Source organism: Durio zibethinus, chromosome 19, assembly GCF_047325235.1.
Source record: "Durio zibethinus cultivar Kanyao isolate XHJ-2024 chromosome 19, ASM4732523v1, whole genome shotgun sequence".
NCBI lineage: Eukaryota > Viridiplantae > Streptophyta > Magnoliopsida > Malvales > Malvaceae > Durio > Durio zibethinus.
In genome coordinates this window covers 12,725,956-12,746,719 of record NC_143180.1, presented here as the reverse complement: position 1 = coordinate 12,746,719, position 20,764 = coordinate 12,725,956, and positions in this window count along the sequence as shown.

Sequence of the window (20,764 nt, the reverse complement as noted above, 5' to 3'; positions counted from 1 at the left end):
TTCTCCGGTGATGGTGCCCCGGCGAAGAAAAATGCGGCACCAGCACATGCCCGAGCCCAGCATGTGCTACCGCAACCATCGGTCTGGTTTGATCTTAGACTGAGAATGAACTCCGTATGCTTAGACTGGGAATGAACTCTGTATGCCTAAGTCAACCCACGAAACGAGCGTGCGGGCGCTCAGCCAACCAGAGGGGCGGGATGCGCAAGACGGGGATCGACCAAGTCCCTCTCTGTGTGCTGTCGATCCTGCTACCGCAACCCTCGATCAGATCTGATCTTAGACTAGGAATGAACTCTGCATGCCTAAGGCAACCGATGAAACGAGCGAGCGGATGGGCGGGCAGGCACTACGCTGGACAAAGAGACAGGATGCGCAAGCCATGGATCGATAGGGTGGTAGGTGGGTTTAGGCACATCTTCATATTTTTGAAACATTTTACGGTTCAGGATTTTTTAAAATTTTTTTGGAAGGAGTTTTGGCCCCAAACTTGGTAGATGTGATCCTTGTATTTTTGTTGGCATGCACAAAAATATTCAGCTAAAAACTCGAAGTGTACAAGATTTTGTGACCATTTGAAAAAAGTGTCCCCATTTCAGACACTTTAATGGCTACTGGCAGCAAACCTATAAAATCTCAAATGCTCCTTAAGGGGATGTGAGTTCTCAAGGTTTGATGAGGGATACGGGGCCAATATAAGGGCCAAGTACCAGCACCCATCGCACATCATGTGCGTACACCCCCACGGCCCCCCCGATCACCGGAACCCCAATGCCGTCGATCAGGTTCTCCGGTGATGCTCCGATGATGGTGCCCCGACGAAGAAAAATGTGGCACCAGCACAAGCACGAGCCCAACTTGTGCTGTCGTAACACGCGGTCCAGTCCGATCTTTGACTGAGAATGAACTCTGTATGCTTAGACTGGGAATGAACTCCGTAGGCCTAAGTCAACCCACGAAACAATCGTGCGGGCGCTCAGCCGGCCAGAGGGGCAGGATGAGCAAGCCGAGGATCGACCGGGTCCCCTTCTACGTGCTGCCGATCCTGCTACCTCAACCCTTAGTTTGGACCAATCTTAGACTGGGAATGAACTCCGTATGCCTAAGCCAACCGATGAAACGAGCGGACGGGCGGACGGGCACTACGCCGGCCAGAGAGACGGGATGCGCAAGCCGTAGATCGATAGGGTGGTTGGTGGGTTTAGGTACATCTTCATATTTCTACGTACCAATGCCATTTTTATGGCTTGTAAATTCATACAATGATCCATTAAGCCTTCATGTGAAGTTTCATGGCAAGATGACTTATTTTCTATTTTTCACGATTTTTAAAACTTTTTATGGTGCGGGATTTTTTAAAATTTTTTCGGTAGGAGTTTTGGCCCCAAACTTGGTAGACGTGATCCTTGTATTTCTGTTGGCATGCACAAAACAATTCAGCTAAAAACTCGAAGTGTACAAGATTTTGTGACCATTTGAAAAAAGTGTCCCCATTTCAGACACTTTAATGGCTACTGGCAGCAAACCTGTAAAATCTCAAATGCTTTTTAAGGGGGTGCGAGTTCTCGAGGTTTGTTGAGGGATAGGGAACCAATATAAGGGTCAAGTACCAGCACCCATTGCACATCATGTGCGCACACCCCCCGGATCCCTCGATCGTCGAAACCCTAATGCCGCCAGTCAGGTTCTCTTACGATGCTCCAACGATGGTGCCCTGGCGAAGAAAAATACCTCACCAGCAGATGCCCGAGCCCAGCATGTGCTGCCGTAATCCTCGGTCTGGTCTGATCTTAGACTGGGAATGAACTTCGTATGCTTAGAGTGGGAATGAACTCCGTATGCTTAAGTCAACCCACGAAACGAGCGTGCAGGCGCTCAGCCGGCCAGAGGGGCGGGATGCGTAAGCCGGGGATCGATCGGGTCCCTATCTGCATGCTGTTGATCCTGCTACCGCAACCCTTGATCTGATCCGATCTTAGATTGGGAATGAACTCCGTATGCCTAAGCCAATCGACGAAACAAACGGGCGGGCGGGCGGGCAGGCACTACGCCGGCCAGAGAGACGGGATGCGTAAGTCGTGGATCGATAGGGTGGTAGGTGGGTTTAGGCACATCTTCATATTTCTACGTTCCAATGCCATTTTTATGGCTTGTAAATTCATACAATGGTCCCTTAAGCCTTCACGTGCAGTTTCATGGCAAGACGACTCGTTTTCTATTTTTCACGATTTTTGAAACTTTTTACGATTTGAGATTTTTTAAAATTTTTTTGGATGGGTTTTGGCCCCATACTTAGTAGACATGATCCTTTTATTTTTGTTGGCATGCACAAAAAAATTCAGCTAAAAACTTAAAGTGTACAAGATTTTGTGACCATTTGAAAAAAGTGTCCCCATTCTAGATACTTTAATGGCTACTGGCAGCAAACCTGTAAAATCTCAAATGCTCTTTAAGGGGGTGTGAGTTCTCGAGGTTTGTTGAGGGATAGGGGGCCAATATAAGGGCCAAGTACCAGCACCCATCGCACATCATGTGCGCACACCCCCCGGCCCCCTCGATCGTCGGAACCCCAATGTCGTCGATCAGGTTCTCCAGTGATGCTCCGGTGATGGTGCCCCGGTGAAGAAAAATGAGGCACCAGCACAAGCACGAGCCCAGCATGTGCTACCGCAACTCGCGATCCGGTCTGATCTTTGACTGGGAATGAACTCCGTATGCCTAAGTCAACCCACGAAACGAGCATGCGGGGGCTCAGTCGGCCAGAGGGGCGGGATGCATCAAGCCGGGGATCGACCGGGTCCACCTCTATGAGCTCTCGATCCTGCTGCCGCAACCCTCGGCTCGGTCTGATCTTAGACTGGGAATGAACTCCATATGCCTAAGCCAACTGACGAAATGAGCGGGCGGGCGGGCGGGCACTACGCCGGCCAGAGAAACGGGATGCGCAAGCCGTGGATCGATAGGGTGGTAGGTGGGTTTAGGCACATCTTCATATTTCTACATGCTAATGCCATTTTTATGGCTTGTAAATTCATACAATGGTCCCTTAAGCCTTCACGTGAAGTTTCATGGCAAGACGGCTCGTTTTCTATTTTTTTTTATTTTTAAAACTTTTTACAGTTCGAGATTTTTTAAAATTTTTTTGAAAGGAGTTTTGGCACAAACTTGGTAGACGTGATCCTTTTATTTTTGTTGGCATGCACAAAAAAATTCAGCTAAAAACTCAAAGTGTACAAGATTTTGTGACCATTTGAAAAAAGTGTCCCCATTTCAAACACTTTAATGGTTACTGGCAGCAAACCTGTAAAATCTCAAATGCTCCTTAAGGGGGTGTGAGTTCTCGAGGTTTGATGAGGGATAGGGGGCCAATATAAGGGCCAAGTACCAGCACCCATAGCACATCATGTGCGCACACCCCCCGGCCCCCCCGATCACCGGAACCCCAATGCCGTCGATCAGGTTCTCCGGTGATGCTCCGGTGATGGTGCCCCGACGAAGAAAAATGCGACACCAGCACAAGCACGAGCCTAGTATGTGCTGCCGCAACACGCGGTCCGATCTGATCTTTGACTGGGAATGAACTCCGTATGCTTAGACTGGGAATGAACTCCGTATGCCTAAGTCAACCCACGAAACGATCGTGCGGGCGCTCAGCCAGCCAGAGGGGCAGGATGAGCAAGCCGAGGATCGGTCGGGTCCTCCTCTGCGTGCTGCCGATCCTGCTACCTCAACCCTTAGTTTGGACCGATCTTAGACTGGGAATGAACTCCATATGCCTAAGCCAACCGATGAAACGAGCGGACGGGCGGGCAGGAGGGCGGGCACTATGCCGGCCAGAGAGACGGGATGCGCAAGCCGTGAATCGATAGGGTGGTAGGTGGGTTTAGGTACATCTTCATATTTCTACGTGCCAATGCCATTTTTATGGCTTGTAAATTCAAACAATGGTCCCTTAAGCCTTCACGTGAAGTTTCATGGCAAGACGACTCGTTTTTTATTTTTTACGATTTTCAAAACTTTTTACGGTTCGAGATTTTTTAAAATTTTTTCGGAAGGAGTTTTGGCCCCAAACATGGTAGACGTGATCCTTGTATTTTTGTTGGCGTGCACAAAACAATTCAGCTAAAAAGTCGATGTGTACAAGATTTTGTGACCATTTGAAAAAAGTGTCCCATTTCAGACACTTTAATGGCTACTGGCAGCAAACCTGTAAAATCTCAAATGCTCTTTAAGGGGGTGCGAGTTCTCGAGGTTTGATGAGGGATAGGGGGCCAATATAAGGGCCAAGTACCAGCACCCATTGCACATCATGTGCGCACACCCCCCGGCCCCCCCGATCGTCGAAACCTCAATGCCGCCAGTCAGGTTCTCCTACGATGCTCCGACGATGGTGCCCCGACGAAGAAAAATACGCCATCAGCACATGCCCGAGCCCAGCATGTGCTGCCGTAACCCTCTGTCCTATCTGATCTTAGATTGGGAATGAACTCTGTATGCTTAGACTAGGAATGAACTCCGTATGCTTAAGTCAACCCACGAAACGACCGTACAAGCGCTCAGCCAGCCAGAGGGACGGGATGTGCAAGCCGGGGATCGACCGGGTCCCCCTCTGCATGCTGTTGATCCTGCTGCCACAACCCTTGATCCGGTCCGATCTTAGAGAATGAACTCCGTATGCCTAAGCCAACTGACGAAACAAGCGGGCAGGCGGACGGGCGGGCAGGCACTACGCTGGCCAGAGAGACGGGATGCGTAAGCCGTGGATCGATAGGGTGGTAGGTGGGTTTAGGCACATCTTCATATTTTTACGTGCCAATGCCATTTTTATGGCTTGTAAATTCATACAATGGTCCCTTAAGCCTTCAGTGAAGTTTCATGGCAAGACGACTCGTTTTCTATTTTTCACAATTTTCAAAACTTTTTACGGTGCGGGATTTTTAAAAATTTTTTCGGTAGGAGTTTTGGCCCCAAACTTGGTAGACGTGATCCTTGTATTTTTTTTTGGCATGCACAAAACAATTCAGCTAAAAACTCGAAGTGAACAAGATTTTGTGACCATTTGAAAAAAGTGTCCCCATTTTAGACACTTTAATGGTTACTGGCAGCAAACCTGTAAAATCTCAAATGCTCTTTAAGGGGGTGCAAGTTCTCAAGGTTTAATGAGGGATAGGGGGCCAATATAAGGGCCAAGTACCAGCACCCATTGCACATCATGTGCGCACACCCCCCGACCCCTCGATCGTCGAAACCCTAATGCCGCCAGTCAGGTTCTCCTACGATGCTCCGACGATGGTGCCCCGATGAAGAAAAATGCGGCACCAGCACATGCCCGAGCCCAGCATGTGCTGCCGCAACACGCGGTCCGATCCGATCTTAGACTGGGAATGAACTTCATATGCTTAGACTGGGAATGAACTCCGTATGCTTAAGTCAACCCACGAAACAAGCGTGCAGGCGCCCAGCCAGCCAGAGGGGCGGGATGCGCAAGCTGGGGATCGACCGGGTCCCCCTCTGCATGCTGTCGATCCTACTACCGTAACCCTCGGTCCGGTCCGATCTTAGACTGGGAATGAACTCCGTATGCCTAAGCCAACTGACGAAACGAGCGAGCGGGCGGGTGGGCGAGCACTACGCCGGCCAGAGAAACGGGATGCGCAAGCCGTGGATAGGTAGGGTGGTAGGTGGGTTTAGGCACATCTTCATATTTCTGTGTGCCAATGCCATTTTTATGGCTTGTAAATTCATACAATGGTCCCTTAAGCTTATTTTTTCATGTGCTTTCATATTTTCTTTTGTTTTCACTTTTTTTCTTCGTTTTAAAAATTTCTACAAAACATTTTTTCTTTTTATTTTATTTCATATTTTTGCCTCTTCATTTTTTATTTTTTCTTGTTTTTCTAATTTTTTTCGCAAAATTTTTTTTATTTCTTGTTTCCATTTTTTTTCACACTTCCTTGGATTTTTTATTTTTCATAAATCTTTTGTCTTTTCATTTTTTTTCTTTTCTTAATTTTTTCACAAATTTCTTTTTATTTTTTATTTTCATTTTTAAATTCTTATATTTTTTTTGTTGCATTTTCTTTTTTTGTTTTCAGTTTTATTTTGCATTAATTTTTCTCTTTTTTAATTTTTTGTCCTTGAATTTTTATATTGTTTTCTTATTATATCTTATATGTTTTTCAATTTTTTGTATTTTTTCAAATATTTTTTTTCTATTGTCTCGTTTCATTTCATTTTTTTCTTTTTTTATTTTTTATTTTTGATTCATTATTTTTTATTTTCTTACTTTTTATATTTTATATTTTTTTATTTTGCTTTAATATTTTTTTGTTTTTTTATTTTTTATTTCTTTCTTTATTTATATTTTCATAAATTTTTCTAATGTTTTGGATTTTTTTATATTTCTTTTCTTTTTTTATTTATCGTTGTTTCTTATTTTCTATTCTATTTTTATAATTTTTCATTAACTCCTTTTCCTTTTAAATTTTTCTTTTTTTTTTACTTATTTTTTCATGTGCTTTCATATTTTCTTTTGTTTTCACTTTTTTTCTTTGTTTTAAAAATTTCTACAAAACATTTTTTCTTTTTATTTTATTTCATATTTTTGCCTCTTCATTTTTTATTTTTTCTTGTTTTTCTAATTTTTTTCACAAAATTCTTTTTATTTCTTCTTTCCATTTTTTTTTCACACTCCCTTGGATTTTTTATTTTTCATAAATCTTTTGTCTTTTCATTTTTTTTTCTTTTCTTAATTTTTTCACAAATTTCTTTTTATTTTTTATTTTCATTTTTAAATTCTTATAGTTTTTTTTGTTGCATTTTCTTTTTTTGTTTTCATTTTTATTTTGCATTAATTTTTCTCTTTTTTAATTTTTTGTCCTTGAATTTTTATATTGTTTTCTTATTATATCTTATATGTTTTTCAAATTTTTGTATTTTTTCAAATATTTTTTTTCTATTGTCTCGTTTCATTTCATTTTTTTCTTTTTTTTATTTTTTATTTTTGATTCATTATTTTTTATTTTCTTACTTTTTATATTTTATATTTTTTTATTTTGCTTTAATATTTTTTTGTTTTTTTATTTTTTATTTCTTTCTTTATTTATATTTTCATAAATTTTTCTAATGTTTTGGATTTTTTTATATTTCTTTTCTTTTTTTATTTATCGTTGTTTCTTATTTTCTATTATATTTTTATAATTTTTCATTAACTCCTTTTCCTTTTAAATTTTTCTTTTTTTTTTACTTATTTTTTCATGTGCTTTCATATTTTCTTTTGTTTTCACTTTTTTTCTTTGTTTTAAAAATTTCTACAAAACATTTTTTCTCTTTATTTTATTTCATATTTTTGCCTCTTCATTTTTTATTTTTTCTTGTTTTTCTAATTTTTTTCACAAAATTCTTTTTATTTCTTCTTTCCATTTTTTTTTCACACTCCCTTGGATTTTTTATTTTTCATAAATCTTTTGTCTTTTCATTTTTATTCTTTTCTTAATTTTTTCACAAATTTCTTTTTATTTTTTATTTTCAGTTTTAAATTCTTATAGTTTTTTTTTGTTGCATTTCTTTTTTCGTTTTCATTTTTATTTTGCAATAACTTTTCTCTTTTTAAATTTTTTGCCTTTGAATTTTTATATTGTTTTCTTATTATATCTTATATGTTTTTCAATTTTTTGTATTTTTTCAAATATTTTTTTTCTATTTTCTCGTTTCATTTCATTTTTGACTTTTTTTATTTTTTATTTTTGATTCATCATTTTTTATTTTCTTACTTTTTATATTTTATATTTTTTGTTTTGCTTTAATTTTTTTTCTTTTTTCTTTTTTATTTCTTTCGTTATTTATATTTTCATAAATTTTTATAATGTTTTGGATTTTTTTATTTTTCTTTTCTTTTTTTATTTATCGTTGTTTCTTATTTTCTATTCTATTTTTATAATTTTTCATTAAATCTTTTTCCTTTTAAATTTTTCTTTTTTTTTACTTATTTTTTCATGTGCTTTCATATTTTCTTTTGTTTTCACTTTTTTTCTTCGTTTTAAAATTTTCTACAAAACATTTTTTCTTTTTATTTTATTTCATATTTTTGCCTCTTCATTTTTTATTTTTTCTTGTTTTTCTAATTTTTTTCGCAAAATTCTTTTTATTTCTTCTTTCCATTTTTTTTTCACACTTCCTTGGATTTTTTACTTTTCATAAATCTTTTGTCTTTTCATTTTTATTCTTTTCTTAATTTTTTCACAAATTTCTTTTTATTTTTTATTTTCATTTGTAAATTCTTATAGTTTTTTTTGTTGCAGTTTCTTTTTTCGTTTTCATTTTTATTTTGCATTACCTTTTCTCTTTTTTAATTTTTTGTCTTTGAATTTTTATATTTTTTTCCTAGTATATCTTATATGTTTTTCAATTTTTTGTATTTTTTCAAATATTTTTTTCTATTTTCTCGTTTCATTTCATTTTTGCCTTTTTTTATTTTTTATTTTCTTACTTTTTATATTTTATATTTTATTGTATTTTATTTATATTTTTTGTTTTGCGTTAATATTTTTTTCTTTTTTTAGTTTTTTACTTCTTTCTTTATTTATATTTTCATAAATTTTTATAATGTTTTCGATTTTTTTATTTTTCTTTTTTTTTATTTATTGTTGTTTCTTATTTTCTATTGTATTTTTATAATTTTTCATTAACTCTTTTTCCTTTTAAATTTTTCTTTTTTTTTACTTATTTTTTCATGTGCTTTCATATTTTCTTTTGTTTTCACTTTTTTTCTTCGTTTTAAAATTTTCTACAAAACATTTTTTCTTTTTATTTTATTTCATATTTTTGCCTCTTCATTTTTTATTTTTTCTTGTTTTTCTAATTTTTTTCACAAAATTCTTTCTATTTCTTGTTTCCATTTTTTTTTCACACTTCCTTGGATTTTTTATTTTTCATAAATCTTTTGTCTTTTCATTTTTTTTCTTTTCTTAATTTTTTCACAAATTTCTTTTTATTTTTTATTTTCATTTTTAAATTCTTATAGTTTTTTTTGTTGCATTTTCTTTTTTCCTTTTCATTTTTATTTTGCATTAACTTTTCTCTTTTTTAATTTTTTGTCCTTGAATTTTTATATTGTTTTCTTATTATATCTTATATGTTTTTCAATTTTTTGTATTTTTTCAAATATTTTTTTTCTATTTTCTCGTTTCATTTCATTTTTGTCTTTTTTTATTTTTTATTTTTGATTCATTATTTTTTATTTTCTTACTTTTTATATTTTTTATTTTTTTGTTTTGCTTTAATATTTTTTTCTTTTTTATTTTTTATTTCTTTCTTTATTTATATTTTCATAAATTTTGATAATGTTTTGGATTTTTTTATTTTTCTTTTCTTTTTTTATTTATCGTTGTTTCTTATTTTCTATTGTATTTTTATAATTTTTCATTAACTCTTTTTCCTTTTAAATTTTTCTTTTTTTTTTACTTATTTTTTCATGTGCTTTCATATTTTCTTTTGTTTTCACTTTTTTTCTTCGTTTTAAAATTTTCTACAAAACATTTTTTCTTTTTATTTTATTTCATATTTTTGCCTCTTCATTTTTTATTTTTTCTTGTTTTTCTAATTTTTTTTCGCAAAATTCTTTTTATTTCTTCTTTCCATTTTTTTTCACACTTCCTTGGATTTTTTATTTTTCATAAATCTTTTGTCTTTTCATTTTTATTCTTTTCTTAATTTTTTCAGAAATTTCTTTTTATTTTTTATTTTCATTTTTAAATTTTTATAGTTTTTTTTGTTGCATTTTCTTTTTTCGTTATCACTTTTATTTTGCATTAACTTTTCTCTTTTTTAATTTTTTGTCTTCGAATTTTTATATTGTTTTCTTATTATATCTTATATGTTTTTCAATTTTTTGTATTTTTTCAAATATTTTTTTCTATTTTCTCGTTTTATTTCATTTTTCACTTTTTTTATTTTTTATTTTTGATTCATCATTTTTTATTTTCTTACTTTTTATATTTTATATTTTTTGTTTTTCTTTAATTTTTTTTCATTTTTTATTTTTCTTTCTTTCTTTATTTATATTTTCATAAATTTTTATAATGTTTTGGATTTATTTATTTTTCTTTTCTTTTTTTTATTTATCGTTGTTTCTTATTTTCAATTGTATTTTTATAATTTTTCATTAACTCTTTTTCCTTTTAAATTTTTCTTTTTTTTTACTTATTTTTTCATGTGCTTTCATATTTTCTTTTGTTTTCACTTTTTTTCTTTGTTTTAAAAATTTCTAGAAAACATTTTTTCTTTTTTTTTTATTTCATATTTTTGCCTCTTCATTTTTTATTTTTTCTTGTTTTTCTAATTTTTTTCGCAAAATTCTTTTTATTTCTTGTTTCCATTTTTTTTTCACACTTCCTTGGATTTTTTATTTTTCATAAATCTTTTGTCTTTTCATTTTTATTCTTTTCTTAATTTTTTCACAAATTTCTTTTTATTTTTTATTTTCATTTGTAAATTCTTATAGTTTTTTTTTGTTGCATTTTCTTTTTTCGTTTTCATTTTTATTTTGCATTAACTTTTCTCTTTTTTAATTTTTTGTCTTTGAATTTTTATATTGTTTTCTTATTATATCTTTTATGTTTTTCAATTTTTTGTATTTTTTCAAATATTTTTTTCTATTTTCTAGTTTCATTTCATTTTTGACTTTTTATTTTTTATTTCTGATTCATCATTTTTTATTTTCTTACTTTTTATATTTTATATATTTTTTACTTCAATTTTTTTTATTTCTTTCTTTATTTATATTTTCATAAATTTTTATAATGTTTTGGATTTTTTTATTTTTCTTTTCTTTTTTAATTTATCGTTGTTTCTTATTTTCTATTGTATTTTTATAATTTTTCATTAACTCTTTTTCCTTTTAAATTTTTCTTTTTTTTTTACTTATTTTTTCATGTGCTTTCATATTTTCTTTTGTTTTCACCTTTTTTCTTCGTTTTAAAAATTTCTACAAAACATTTTTTCTTTGCATTTTATTTCATATTTTTGTCTCTTCATTTTTTATTTTTTCTTGTTTTTCTAATTTTTTTTGCAAAATTCTTTTTATTTCTTGTTTCCATTGTTTTTTCACACTTCCTTGGATTTTTTATTTTTCGTAAATCTTTTGCCTTTTCATTTTTATTCTTTTCTTAATTTTTTCACAAATTCCTTTTTATTTTTTATTTTCATTTTTAAATTCTTGTAGTTTTTTTTTTGTTGCATTTTCTTTTTTCCTTTTCATTTTTATTTTGCATTAACTTTTCTCTTTTTTAATTTTTTGTCCTTGAATTTTTATATTGTTTTCTTATTATATCTTATATGTTTTTCAATTTTTTGTATTTTTTCAAATATTTTTTTTCGACTTTCTCGTTTCATTTCATTTTTGTCTTTTTTTATTTTTTATTTTTGATTCATCATTTTTTATTTTCTTACTTTTTATATTTTATATTTTTTGTTTTGCTTTAATATTTTTTTTTTATTTCTTTCTTTATTTATATTTTCATAAATTTTTATAATGTTTTAGATTTTTTTATTTTTCTTTTCTTTTTTTATTTATCGTTGTTTCTTATTTTCTATTGTATTTTTATAATTTTTCATTAACTCTTTTTCCTTTTAAATTTTTCTTTTTTTTTTACTTATTTTTCCATGTGATTTCATATTTTCTTTTGTTTTCCCTTTTCTTCTTCGTTTTAAAAATTTCTACAAAACATTTTTTCTTTTTATTTTATTTCATATTTTTGTCTCTTCATTTTTTATTTTTTCTTGTTTTTCTAATTTTTTTCGCAAAATTCTTTTTATTTCTTGTTTCCATTTTTTTTCACACTTCCTTGGATTTTTTATTTTTCGTAAATCTTTTGCCTTTTCATTTTTATTCTTTTCTCAATTTTTTCACAAATTTCTTTTTATTTTTTATTTTCATTTTTAAATTCTTGTAGTTTTTTTTTGTTGCATTTTCTTTTTTCCTTTTCATTTTTATTTTGCATTAACTTTTCTCTTTTTTAATTTTTTGTCCTAGAATTTTTATATTGTTTTCTTATTATATCTTATATGTTTTTCAATTTTTTGTATTTTTTTAAATATTTTTTTTCTATTTTCTCGTTTCATTTCATTTTTTGTCTTTTTTTATTTTTTATTTTTGATTCATCATTTTTTATTTTCTTACTTTTTATATTTTATATTTTTTGTTTTGCTTTAATATTTTCTTCTTTTTTTATTTCTTTCTTTATTTATATTTTCATAAATTTTTATAATGTTTTGGATTTTTTTATTTTTCTTTTCTTTTTTTATTTATCGTTGTTTCTTATTTTCTATTGTAGTTTTATAATTTTTCATTAACTCTTTTTCCTTTTAAATTTTTCTTTCTTTTTTTTCCTTATTTTTTCATGTGCTTTCATATTTTCTTTTGTTTTCACTTTTTTTCTTCGTTTTAAAATTTTCTACAAAACATTTTTTCTTTTTATTTTATTTCATATTTTTGCCTCTTCATTTTTTATTTTTTCTTGTTTTTTCTAATTTTTTTCGCAAAATTCTTTTTGTTTCTTGTTTCCATTTTTTTTTCACACTTCCTTGGATTTTTTATTTTTCATAAATCTTTTGTCTTTTCATTTTTATTCTTTTTTTAATTTTTTCACAAATTTCTTTTTATTTTTAATTTTCATTTTTAAATTCTTAAAGTTTTTTTTGTTGCATTTTCTTTTTTCGTTTTCATTTTTATTTTGCATTAACTTTTCCCTTTTTTAATTTTTTATCTTTGAATTTTTATATTGTTTTCTTATTATATCTTATATGTTTTTCAATTTTTTGTATTTTTTCAAATTTTTTTTTCTATTTTCTCGTTTCATTTCATTTTTGACTTTTTTTATTTTTCATTTTTGATTCATCATTTTTTATTTTCTTACTTTCTATATTTTATATTTTTTGTTTTGCTTGAATTTTTTTTCTTTTTTTATTTTTTATTTCTTTCTTTATTTATATTTTCATAAATTTTTATAACGTTTTGGATTTTTTTATTTTTCTTTTCTTTTTTTATTTATTGTTGTTTCTTATTTTCTATTGTATTTTTATAATTTTTCATTAACTCTTTTTCCCTTTAAATTTTTCTTTTTTTTTACTTATTTTTTCATGAGCTTTCATATTTTCTTTTGTTTTCACTTTTTTTCTTCGTTTTAAAAATTTCTTCAAAACATTTTTTCTTTTATTTTATTTTATATTTTTGCCTCTTCACTTTTTATTTTTTCTTGTTTTTCTAATTTTTTTTCGCAAAATTCTTTTTATTTCTTGTTTCCATTTTTTTTTCACACTTCCTTGGATTTTTTATTTTTCGTAAATCTTTTGTCTTTTCATTTTTATTCTTTTCTTAATTTTTTCACAAATTTCTTTTTATTTTTTATTTTCATTTTTAAATTCTTGTAGTTTTTTTTGTTGCATTTTCTTTTTTCCTTTTCATTTTTATTTTCCATTAACTTTTCTCTTTTTTAATTTTTTGTCCTTGAATTTTTATATTGTTTTCTTATTATATCTTATATGTTTTTCAATTTTTTGTGTTTTTTCAAATATTTTTTTTCTATTTCCTCGTTTCATTTCATTTTTGTCTTTTTTTATTTTTCATTTTTGATTCATCATTTTTTATTTTCTTACTTTTTAAATTTGATATTTTTTGTTTTGTTTTAATATTTTTTTCTTTTTTATTTCTTTCTTTATTTATATTTTCATAAATTTTTATAATATTTGGATTTTTTTATTTTTCTTTTCTTTTTTTATTTATCGTTGTTTCTTATTTTCTATTGTAGTTTTATAATTTTTCATTAACTATTTTTCCTTTTAAATTTTTCTTTCTTTTTTTTACTTTTTTTTTCATGTGCTTTCATATTTTCTTTTGTTTTCACTTTTTTTCTTCGTTTTAAAATTTTCTACAAAACATTTTTTTCTTTTTATTTTTTTTCATATTTTTGCCTCTTCATTTTTTATTTTTTCTTGTTTTGCTAATTTTTTTTCGCAAAATTCTTTTTATTTCTCTTTTTCATTTTTTTTTTCACACTTCCTTGGATTTTCTATTTTTCGTAAATCTTTTGTCTTTTCATTTTTAGTCTTTTCTCAATTTTTTCACAAATTTCTTTTTATTTTTTATTTTCATTTTTAAGTTCTTGAAGGTTTTTTTTGTTGCATTTTCTTTTTTCGATTTCATTTTTATTTTGCGTTTACTTTTCTCTTTTTTAATTTTTTGTCCTTCAATTTTTATATTGTTTTCTTATTATATCTTATATGTTTTTCAATTTTTTGTATTTTTTCAAATTTTTTTTCTATTTTCTCGTTTCATTTCATTTTTGTCTTTTTTTATTTTTTATTTTTGATTCATTATTTTTTATTTTCTTACTTTTTATATTTTATATTTTTTGTTTTGCTTTAATATTTTTTCTTTTTTTATTTCTTTCTTTATTTATATTTTCATAAATTTTTATAATGTTTTGGATTTTTTTATTTTTCTTTTCTTTTTTTTATTTATCTTATTTATTTATTTTTTATTGTATTTTTATAATTTTTCATTAACTCTTTTTCCTTTTAAATTTTTCTTTTTTTTTTACTTACTTTTTCAGGTTCTTTCATATTTTCTTTTGTTTTCACTTTTTTTCTTTGTTTTAAAAATTTCTACAAAGCATTTTTTCTTTTTCTTTTATTTCATATTTTTGCCTCTTCATTTTTTATTTTTTCTTGTTTTTCTAATTTTTTTCGCAAAATTCTTTTTATTTCTTCTTTCCATTTTTTTTTCACAGTTCTTTGGATTTTTTATTTTTCATAAATCTTTTGTCTTTTCATTTTTTTTCTTTTCTTAATTTTTTCACAAATTTCTTTTTATTTTTTATTTTCATTTTTAAATTCTTATAGTTTTTTTTGTTGCATTTTCTTTTTTCCTTTTCATTTTTATTTTGCATTAACTTTTCTCTTTTTTAATTTTTTGTCCTTGAATTTTTATATTGTTTTCTTATTATATCTTATATGTTTTTCAATTTTTTGTATTTTTTCAAATTTTTTTTTCTATTTTCTCGTTTCATTTCATTTTTGTCTTTTTTTATTTTTTATTTTTGATTCATTATTTTTTATTTTCTTACTTTTTTTATTTTATATTTTTTTATTTTGCTTTAATATTTTTTTGTTTTTTTATTTTTTATTTCTTTCTTTATTTATATTTTCATAAATTTTTATAATGTTTTGGATTTTTTTATTTTTCTTTTCTTTTCTTATTTATCGTTGTTTCTTATTTTCTATTGTATTTTTATAATTTTTCATTAACTCCTTTTCCTTTTAAATTTTTCTTCTTTTTTTTTACTTATTTTTTCATGTGCTTTCATATTTTCTTTTGTTTTCACTTTTTTTCTTTGTTTTAAAAATTTCTACAAAACATTTTTTCTTTTTATTTTATTTAATATTTTTGCCTCTTCATTTTTTATTTTTTCTTGTTTTTCTAATTTTTTTCGCAAAATTCTTTTTATTTCTTGTTTCCATTTTTTTTCACACTCCCTTGGATTTTTTATTTTTCATAAATCTTTTGTCTTTTCATTTTTATTCTTTTCTTAATTTTTTCACAAATTTCTTTTTATATTTTATTTTCATTTTTAAATTCTTAAAGTTTTTTTTCTTGCATTTCTTTTTTCGTTTTCATTTTTATTTTGCATGAACTTTTCTCTTTTTTAATTTTTTGTCTTTGAATTTTTATATTGTTTTCTTATTATATCTTATATGTTTTTCAATTTTTTGTATTTTTTCAAATATTTTTTTCTATTTTCTCGTTTCATTTCATTTTTGTCTTTTTTTTATTTTTTATTTTTTATTTTTGATTCATTATTTTTGATTTTCTTACTTTTTATATTTTATATTTTTTGTTTTGCTTTAATTTTTTTTTCTTTTTTTATTTTTTATTTCTTTCTTTATTTATATTTCCATAAATTTTTATAATGTTTTGGATTTTTTTTATTTTTCATTCTTTTTTTCTTTATCGTTGTTTCTTATTTTCTATTGTATTTTTATAATTTTTCATTAACTCTTTTTCCTTTTAAATTTTTCTTTTTTTTTACTTATTTTTTCTTGTGCTTTCATATTTTCTTTTGTTTTCATTTTTTTTCTTCGTTTTAAAAATTTCTACAAAACATTTTTTCTTTTTATTTTATTTCATATTTTTGCCTCTTTATTTTTTATTTTTTCTTATTTTTCTAATTTTTTTCGCAAAATTCTTTTTATTTCTTGTTTCCATTTTTTTTCACACTCCCTTGGATTTTTTATTTTTCATAAATCTTTTGTTTTTTCATTTTTATTCTTTTCTTAATTTTTTCATAAATTTCTTTTTATTTTTTATTTTCATTTTTAAATTCTTAAAGTTTTTTTTTGTTGCATTTCTTTTTTCGTTTTCATTTTTATTTTGCATTAACTTTTCTCTCTTTTAATTTTTTGTCTTTGAATTTTTATATTGTTTTCTTATTATATCTTATATGTTTTTCAATTTTTTGTATTTTTTCAAATATTTTTTTTCTATTTTCTCGTTTCATTTCATTTTTGTCTTTTTTTATTTTTTATTTTTGATTCATTATTTTTTATTTTCTTACTTTTTATATTTTTTATTTTTTTGTTTTGCTTTAATATTTTTTTCTTTTTTATTTTTTATTTCTTTCTTTATTTATATTTTCATAAATTTTGATAATGTTTTGGATTTTTTTATATTTCTTTTCTTTTTTTATTTATCGTTGCTTCTTATTTTCTATTGTATTTTTATAATTTTTCATTAACTCCTTTTCCCTTTAAATTTTTCTTCTTTTTTTTTACTTATTTTTTCATGTGCTTTCATATTTTCTTTTGTTTTCACTTTTTTTCTTCGTTTTAAAAATTTCGGCAAAACATTTTTTCTTTTTATTTTATTTCATATTTTTGCCTCTTCATTTTTATTTTTTCTTGTTTTTCTAATTTTTTTCGCAAAATTATTTTTATTTCTTGTTTCCATTCTTTTTTCACACTTCCTTGGATTTTTTATTTTTCATAAATCTTTTGTCTTTTCATTTTTATTCTTTTCTTAATTTTTTCACAAATTTCTTTTTATTTTTTATTTTCATTTTTAAATTCTTATAGTTTTTTTTGTTGCATTTCCTTTTTTCCTTTTCATTTTTATTTTGCAATAACTTTTCTCTTTTTTAATTTTTTGTCCTTGAATTTTTATATTGTTTTCTTATTATATCTTATATGTTTTTCAATTTTTTGTGTTTTTTTCAAATATTTTTTTTCTATTTTCTCGTTTCATTTCATTTTTGTCTTTTTTTATTTTTTATTTTTGATTCATCATTTTTTATTTTCTTACTTTTTATATTTTATATTTTTTGTTTTGCTTTAATATTTTTTTCTTTTTTTATTTCTTTCTTTATTTATATTTTCATAAATTTTTATAATGTTTTGGATTTTTTTATTTTTCTTTTCTTTTTTTATTTATCGTTGTTTCTTATTTTCTATTGTAGTTTTATAATTTTTCATTAACTCTTTTTCCTTTTGAATTTTTCTTTCTTTTTTTTACTTATTTTTTCATGTTCTTTCATATTTTTTTTTGTTTTCACTTTTTTTCTTCGTTTTAAAAATTTCTAAAAAACATTTTTTCTTTTTATTTATTTCATATTTTTGCCTCTTCATTTTTTATTTTTCTTGTTTTTCTAATTTTTTTCGCAAAATTCTTTTTGTTTCTTGTTTCCATTTTTTTTTCGCACTTCCTTGGATTTTTTATTTTTCATAAATCTTTTGTCTTTTCATTTTTATTCTTTTCTTAATTTTTTCACAAATTTCTTTTTATTTTTAATTTTCATTTTTAAATTCTTAAAGTTTTTTTTGTTGCATTTTTTTTTTCGTTTTGATTTTTATTTTGCATTAACTTTTCTTTTTTTTAATTTTTTCTTTGAATTTTTATATTATTTTCTTATTATATCTTATATGTTTTTCAATTTTTTGTATTTTTTCAAATATTTTTTCCTATTTTCTCGTTTCATTTCATTTTTGACTTTTTTTATTTTTTATTTTTGATTCATCATTTTTTATTTTCTTACTTTTTATATTTTATATTTTTTGTTTTGCTTTAATTTTTTTTTCTTTTTTATTTCTTTCTTTATTTATATTTTCATAAATTTTTATAATGTTTTGGATTTTTTTATTTTTCTTTTCTTTTTTTATTTATCGTTGTTTCTTATTTTCTATTGTATTTTTATAATTTTTCATTAACTCTTTTTCCTTTTAAATTTTTCTTTTTTTTTACTTATTTTTTCATGAGCTTTCATATTTTCTTTTGTTTTCACTTTTTTTCTTCGTTTTAAAAATTTCTACAAAACATTTTTTCTTTTATTTTATTTCATATTTTTGCCTCTTCACTTTTTATTTTTTCTTGTTTTTCTAATTTTTTTTCACAAAATTCTTTTTATTTTGCATTAATTTTTATTCATTTTGACTTTTTATATTTTTTTATTCGCTAATTTTTTATTTTCTTACTTTGTTTATTTTTATTTTTTCCTTTTTTGGTATTTTATTTAATTTTTTCTCTTAATTTATTTTTTTATTTTCTTTTTTTTCTACTTTGTAATTTTTTAATAACTTTTTCCCTTCATAATTTGCCTTCTTTTTCCTTTTTTTTCATGTGCTTTCATTTTTGCTTATTTTAATTTTTTTTGTTGTTTTAAAAATTTCTATTTTTCTATTTTTTATTCCAAATCTTTTGTCTCTTTTTTTCCTCAAATTTCCTTTCATTTCTTATTTGCGCTTTTAAATTCTCATACTTTTTTTTATTTTGCATTAACTTTTCTCTTTTTAATTTTTTGTCTGACTTTTTATATTGTTAGGTCTTATATGTTTTTCATTGGTCTTATATGTTTTTTAATTTTTTGTATTTTTTAAACTAATTTTTTTTTCATTTTGTCATTCCATTTCATTTTTGAAATTTTTATTCAATTTTTGTCCTTTTTCATTTTCTTACTTTTTATAATTTTTTGTTGTATTTTTGTTTTTTTTCTTTTTTCGTGCTTTATCTATCTTTTTTCTTTTGCTTTAATTTTTTTTCTTATATTATTTTCTTTCTTTATTCATAATTTCATAAATTTTTATAAAGTTTTGGAATTTTTTATTTTTCTATCTTTTTTTCTTTTATCATTCTTAGTTATTTTCTGTTGCATTTTTATAATTTTTCATTAACTTTTTCTCCTTCCGAATTTTTCTTCTTTTTTTTTTACTTTTTTTTATGTGCTTTCATTCTTTTTCGTTCAGTTTTTTCTTTGTTTTAAAATTTTCTATAAATTTTTTTCTTTTTCTTTTATTTCATATTTTTGCCTCTTCATTCTTTATTTTTTTCTTCTTTTTCTCAAATTTTATTTTATATATTTTGTATTTTCATTTTTTATTTTTTTCTTAAATCTTTTTGTTCACGCCTTTTTTTTTCTTCTTTATAACTTTAAAACCTCAAACTTCTTTTTTTGTGCACTTTCTTTTATTTTATTTTTCATCTTTCATATTTTATGTCTTTTTCCTCTATTTGTTATTTTTTTTCTTTTTCTTTGTAAATTCTAAACTAAAAGTTTTTTCCATTTTATATTTGATTATTCATTTTGTCTTTTTATATTTTTTTTATTCGCTAATTTTTTATTTTTTCCTTTTTTGGTGTTTTATTTAATTTTTTCTCTTAATTTATTTTTTTTATTTTCTTATTTTTTTCTACTTTGTAATTTCTTAATAACTTTTTCCCTTCACAATTTTCCTTCTTTTTACCTTTTTTTATGTGCTTTCATTCTCTTTTGTTCGCTTTTTTCTTTGTTTTAAAATTTTCTATAAATTTTTTTCTTTTTGTTTTATTTCATTTTTTTGCCTCTTCATTTTTTATTTTTTTCTTCTTTTTCTCAAATTTTATTTTATATATTTTGTATTTTTTTCTTAAATCTTTGTGTTCACAGCTTTTTTTATTTCTTCTTTATAATTTTAAAACCTCAAACTTTTTTTTTGTGCACTTTCTTTTATTTTATTTTTCATTTTTCATATTTTATATCTTTTTCCTCTATTTGCTATTATTCTTTTTCTTTTTCTTTGTACATTCTAAACTAAAAGTTTTTTCCATTTTATATTTGAAATTTTTATTCATTTTGTCTTTTCATATTTTTTTTATTTTCTTTCTTTCTTTGTTTATTTTTATTTTTCCCTTTTTTTGTATTATATTTAATTTTTTCCCTTAATTTATTTTTTTTCTTTTTTTTTTCCATTTTGTAATTTTTTTAATAACTTTTTCCCTTCACAATTTTCCTTCTCTTTGCCTTTTTTTCATATGCTTTCATTTTTACTTGTTTTAATTTTTTTGTTGTTTTAAAAATTTTTATTTTTCTGTTTTTTATTCCAAATCTTTTGTCTTTTCATTTTTATTCTTTTCTTGCTTCTTTTTTTTTTTCCACAAATTTCCTTTCATTTCTTATTTGCGTTTTTAAATTCTCATACTTTTTTTTTATTTTGCATTAACTTTGCTCTTTTTTAATTTTTTCTCTGACTTTTTATATTATTAGGTCTTATATGTTTTTCAATTTTTTGGATTTTTTAAACTATTTTTTTTCATTTTGTCATTCCATTTCATTTTTGAAATTTTTATTCAATTTTTGTCCTTTTTTTATTTTCTTACTTTTTATATTTTTTGTTGTATTTTTGTTTTTTTTTTGTGCTTTATTTATCTTTTTTCTTTTGCTTTACTTTTTTTTCTTATTTTATT